General features: G+C 32.6%; 1 long non-coding RNA gene across 1 annotated transcript; it reads right to left on the reverse strand.

The window, feature by feature from the left end:
* Positions 1–1,062: 1,062 nt before the first annotated feature.
* LOC126724434 (uncharacterized) lies at positions 1,063–3,047 on the reverse strand. The gene is made up of 3 exons (XR_007654984.1): positions 2,673–3,047; positions 2,305–2,386; positions 1,063–1,296 (listed from the first exon to the last, which is right to left on the reverse strand). It is a non-coding gene; the product is annotated as an uncharacterized LOC126724434 (long non-coding RNA).
* Positions 3,048–5,751: the final 2,704 nt, after the last annotated feature.

The following is a 5,751-nucleotide window of genomic DNA, read 5'->3' on the forward strand; positions in this document are numbered from 1 at the left end:
AAGTTGAAAACATGAGTTCCATTTTGATCATTGAAGAAAATGCAATTCCTTTTATACCCAGAAAACTCTTCAGCCGAAATCGGTAAATAAAAATCATTACCCAAAACAAAAGCTCAATCTCCCAAGTTTTTTTCCAACCCCCATCGACCCCACTCTTCATCCAGCTAATACACTTTCAAATCAACCACTTTGGGACCAAAGATAACAAAAACGACAGAGTCATTTACATTAGTTCATGGCAAATTGGGAAACATAACTACATTATTGGCAGACCTACATTCAATCTGAGTTTATGGTTTGGAACATTAAAAAATCTTATCAGATTAATATGGAATTAAAAAGAGTAAAAGTCAAATGGATAAGAATGATAGTTAGGCTGTCCTAACCTGTCAGCTTTATCCAGCAATGTTTCTTGAGAACACCTGGTGAATGTTATAAATCTGTCTAAACAAAGGTAATTCAAACAATAAATACATAATGGATAGAAAGGAAATGCAGTGGTGAGAAGTTTTTGGAAAAAAAACTATTTGAAGTAAAAAAAGAGTATGCTGACCTTTAATTAACAATGTTACAGAGAAGAGATGAGGCAGAGCAGCAAATTATATGGCAGTCGTAGTAACTTAACAGTACATTTAGGTTACTCTTCTAAAATTTAAAAAAAAATAAAAATTAACAATACAAAGAAATACATAAAGATTCATAGAGTAAGGTAGTATATCCATTTGTTTGTCTTGCTTATAAGAGTATGTTATTTATAAAATAGATTGAAATACATTAGACTTCAAATTTTTTTCTTCTTTGATGCAATTTGCTTACTACCCTTTTGACGTTTTTGAAGTATTTGGAGCAGCATTCTTTTATGACTAGGTCTTCCATCTTCAGTAGTTATAGGAGCAATTAACTCAGGTCTTTCAACAAATGTTTCTCCTATTTCTATTTGTTGACTGGCTATGTACTTGTCCTTCCTTGATTTTCTTACAATTTCCTCCATTGTGTCCTGCAATAATTTTCATTCTCATGTATCAGTTAGATATATATAGTAAGTTATGTATTGACTAATGTTTAAATCATATAGTAAGCAAAGTGAAGTAAGTATGCTTCAATTACCTGATGTTCTTCAACTTTACGTGAGTCATTCTGCTTATGTGAAATTTTCGTCTCCAAAATCTTCGAAACTGTGTAATTTTCTTTTCCATACTTCAAATTATATTCATCAAGATGCAGTTGGAACAAATATTCATTGCCAATTATTTTCTGAATCTCTTTTGGTAAAATATTCTCATCTAATTTCAAAATCTGTATGAAGTATCATACAATTAGCAAAATATGTATACATACATGCGTCATGTCTGGTGCAAAATATGTATACTTCAATTTTCAGATATTAAAGATATAGGGCTGATATTTATATATGAAATTACCTCTTCTTGCATCTTTGCAAGTTCTTTTGTAGTTTTAAATATAATTTTCTCAACTCCTTTGTCAAATAATATGAATGTGGTTGAACCAGTCTCATCTTGTACTTGGACTTGTATTCTATAGCTATTTTAGATACAAATTTGTTAGTAGAATATTATATATATTTTGTGTGTGTTTGTATTTACAAATCATTTTTTCATTCATTACCTTGGAACTGCAAACTTTGGCTAATTTTTACAACGTTCACACCATAGAACTCCTCTGACTTGTTTCACTTTCGCCTTGCATATAAGACATGCAACATAATACCATCCATATTTGTTGTTGATATTAATGATTTTGGCATTTCATGTTACCAGTAAGTCCTATAATACAAAGTTTAATTAGTTTATAAAATTATACCTTATTATAAAACACATAAACAATTACCAATTACAATAAATTCATAATATAAGAGTATAGTTGATACCATTGTCTCTGAGTTCCATTCCAAGTCCTTTATTTGAGCAACTGTTCTTTTATTATGTAAGGCAAGTTCTCCATCTTGTACTTTAGGTAGTCCCTTTGGTAGTATTTCTTTTACGTTTATGTCCATTGTGGTGTTCAATCTATGCATCAATATTAACATTATTTTATATTTTTTCTGAATATTCAATTTTTTAGCATAGTCATAAAAATCGTAAAAAGGAATAGATATAAACAATGTTATATATCTAAACAAACTGAAATAAACATGTCTTCTTAAAAATACCTGCTGATCTCTTTTTTTTTTTTTTTTTTTTAACTTCTATAGCATCTGTTTTATACAATTTTATGCTATCTATCATTTAAGAAGTATCACAAAGTAGGTACACACTCGGAAAGAAAAAGTGTAATAGTAGTTACTTGTTTCTAATTTCTGCAACTTCTGGAATGTCTAAATTGACATACAACTTTGTTGCAAAAGTGGATGATAGTTGATAGTCACCTACAGAAAAGTTGTAAAAATTTATAAGCATTATTGATACATAAATGTTATGTATTTGATAAATGATTCAATCAATTGTTACCTCTGAAAGTTTTTAGATTAGTTGACGTGACTATTACAATGAATGGCCCTTTATTTGTTTTGTAGAAATCATCATCTATTTGTTGTGCAGTATTTCCCCCACAAAGTTGTTTGAACTGATTTGTTCCTGAAGTTATTTATATGTAAGTTTGAGTTATTTAAAAATTATAACATATAAGTTTTAAAAAATGTATATATATCTTACTCTTCTAACAATAGTTGAATGTTTCTCATCTTTGTTGGACGCCCTCTTGTTTTGATCTCCTCAATGGCTCCAATGTAGTCCAATATGCCAATCACATCTGGTAAGAACATATTTTTTTTTTTTTTTAGATAAGAGTCAGTATTAAGTTATGAATTGCATTATTTTTTAGCCTGTAAAAGTAGATGCTTGACTTGTAAAACAATTAAAATTACCAGTCAATTAAGTAGTGTCATAGCAATGGGAAGCTATTGTTCCATAATCAGCAAATTCAAATTGGGATTGAGGTATTGAATGATCAAATCCGCTGAATTTTGAGACTGAAGTTGTTGAATTGAAAAGTATTTTGAGTTTGTTATGTACTGGACGATAGTTCCCTTTATTTTTGTAAGGTTGAATTTAATCAACCATTTTGTTGGCTTTATTTCCTGCCAATTTGCTTGTAATTCAATACTTAGAAACCCTATAATTAGGTGGGAATCATGTAAGGGTACTATGTGAGAGAGTGTGAAGAAAAGCTCAAGATTAGGCACTCAGCAAGGGACTCGCAACTGGATCTCGCAGCTTGCAAGTCGCCAAAGGATGCACACGAGTGAAGCATGCAGAGGAGCTGAACAGTCACGCCAGTTGGAGCACTACAGGACAAAAGGTCCAGTCTGACCATTCAATTAGCTCACGGCTTGACTCGCGACTCAGTCAAGTCGGGAGGCCAAGTCTCCAGTCCACTCTGTTTGGGAAAAACTGACTCTTCGCATTCCATCCACACACCAGTATAAATACCCCTTATACCCACGAAATGTGGAGAGTTTTCAAAGAGAATTTTGAGAGAGAAACCCTAGAGAAAAACAAGATTGACTCATCCACAATCTTCATCCTTTGATTCTCAAAATTCCTCTACTCTCATCCTCTCCATTGTTAAATCCTTGAGAGGTACATTAGCCAAAACCTTTTCTCACCATACCCATATCTGTGAGAAGGCTATTTGGTGCTTGGAAAGCAATTAGGAAGGGACCAATTGATATTGGCTGATGCTATGGGTTATAGCGGAATCCGATAAGCTAAAGAAGACAAAGGTTCGACGTAACCTCATTGGAGTAAGAAACTTGGAGGGTTTAGGTACACTAGGTAGATTAGGCTTGGAGGGTCTTCTCCTATTCATGTATCCCAACTTCATTCTTTAGTGGATTATTGACCGCTTGGAGGGCGGTGGAGAGGTTTTATGCCAAGAACTTCAGTTTCCTCTTCAATAACACATCGTTGTGTTGTCTTTGTGTTTGCATCTCTCTTCCCTTTATCTTTTCCATTTAATTACTGTTGTGGTTGTGATTATTTATGGTTTAGATTATTTTATCAATTCTGTATTAGCTTATGTTCATGTTCCGTACATATTTGAGTCCTTTGTACATTTTAGTATATGCTAGTTTTATGTGTGAACTGCAGAAAATATTTTTCTTACGAGATATGATGGATAATCAATGTGCAAATATTTTATCTACTCATGCAACTGTTTATGGGTCACATAGTGTCCAATTTGCATTTATTGAAAGAGAATATTTTTCTTCATGTGTATCCTTAACTTAGTTTTTAAGTTTGGTTTGTATCTTTTTATTTATCCCCGCCTCCTAAAGTTTTCCCAAAACTTGTTTTGTTTTTCCTATTTTTATAGGGGGAGAAACTTGTTTTTAACCTTTGTTGTTCATAAGGGGTGTTGTCTCTATTTTCTATAGAGTTGAGATGTTTTGTGTTCCCTTAATTCTCTATTGTCTCTTGACTTTTGTCAATACGTGACAAAAAGGGGGAGAGTTGGATGAAATGTGGTGTGGGACTCTTGTTTGTTTTGTTTAGAGGGAGTTGAAATTGTTTTTGAAAGGGTGAGAATATAAAATGTTTTTTAATGTATCTAACTTAGGGGGATAGTTAGTTTACTTTTGTTTTTTATATTTTGGTTTACTTGTATTTTCCACACATGCGTTTATGTGTTTGTTGAGTGTTTCAAGAATATACAGGTTGATTCAATCATGTTGCTGTCTACACTTGCAACTAATAAATAGCAGTTAGGTTGAATTGTATTTGGGCTATTTGTAACTTTGAGCATTTTTATGTTTGTGATGTGTTTTGTCACGGATTGCTAAAGGGGGAGATTGTTAGGTTCTAAGACTTTAGGAACTAATGTATTAGAACTTCAATTTGTATTATGTTGGCAAACCATGATCAAAACATAGAGTCTAGGTTTAGGCTTGCTCAAAGTATGTTTATTTGTAAAATTGGAATCGAGTGATTGCAGAATTTATTAGACTAAATCTACAAAGCTCGATCAATCGAAAATTAGACTTGATCAATCGAATCACGTGTAGATTTATTTTTTTGCAGAATTCTAATTCAGCCCAAACTCTACTTAAACGTATTGGGTTTCAAGTAAAACATTCCTATATATAAAGGAAACCCTAAAACGTTCTTATAAGTTTTAGAGAGAGAAGAGTGTGCCTCTTTTGTAGATCTAAGGTTTTGTACCCAAAATCTCTCTAAGGACTTGGTAGCTCTTTATGCTATGTGTGTGAATCTTCTGTGAGATCTAGAGGTGGTTGCCTTCACATACACTTAGGGTTTCCAAGATTCAAGATTATGTCAAGAACTTGGTGATCAATTCAGTTGCTGTTTCAAGAGCTTAAAGATACACAAGCAGGAATGCTTGTACTTGTTGGAAATCCAAGAAAGAAGTAGTTCATAGACTCGGAGCTATCATGGGGTCGTGGTAGTAAGTTTTCTACTTGAGGTAGCAATAGGATATTAGTGGTCTAAATCGCTATTGTGTAAATTTCAATTCTTTCATAGTGGATTCGTTTTACCTTGAGGATAGCTAAGTTAAATCCTCCACAGGTTTTTTACCGGTTTGGTTTTCTTGGGTCATCGTATCATTGTGTTATTTATATTTCCACTGTTTTGCATGATATGCTATATTTGTGTTAACCAAGATTTGATAATTTGACTAAGTAATCACTTGGCTAATTAACTAGGTTAATCTGGTTGTGTTTTAAGGGATCTAAAAACGTACAAGGACATAATAATTATGCATGTCAATTTA

The sequence above is a fragment of the Quercus robur genome, chromosome 4 (genome assembly GCF_932294415.1).
Source record: "Quercus robur chromosome 4, dhQueRobu3.1, whole genome shotgun sequence".
Lineage (NCBI taxonomy): Eukaryota > Viridiplantae > Streptophyta > Magnoliopsida > Fagales > Fagaceae > Quercus > Quercus robur.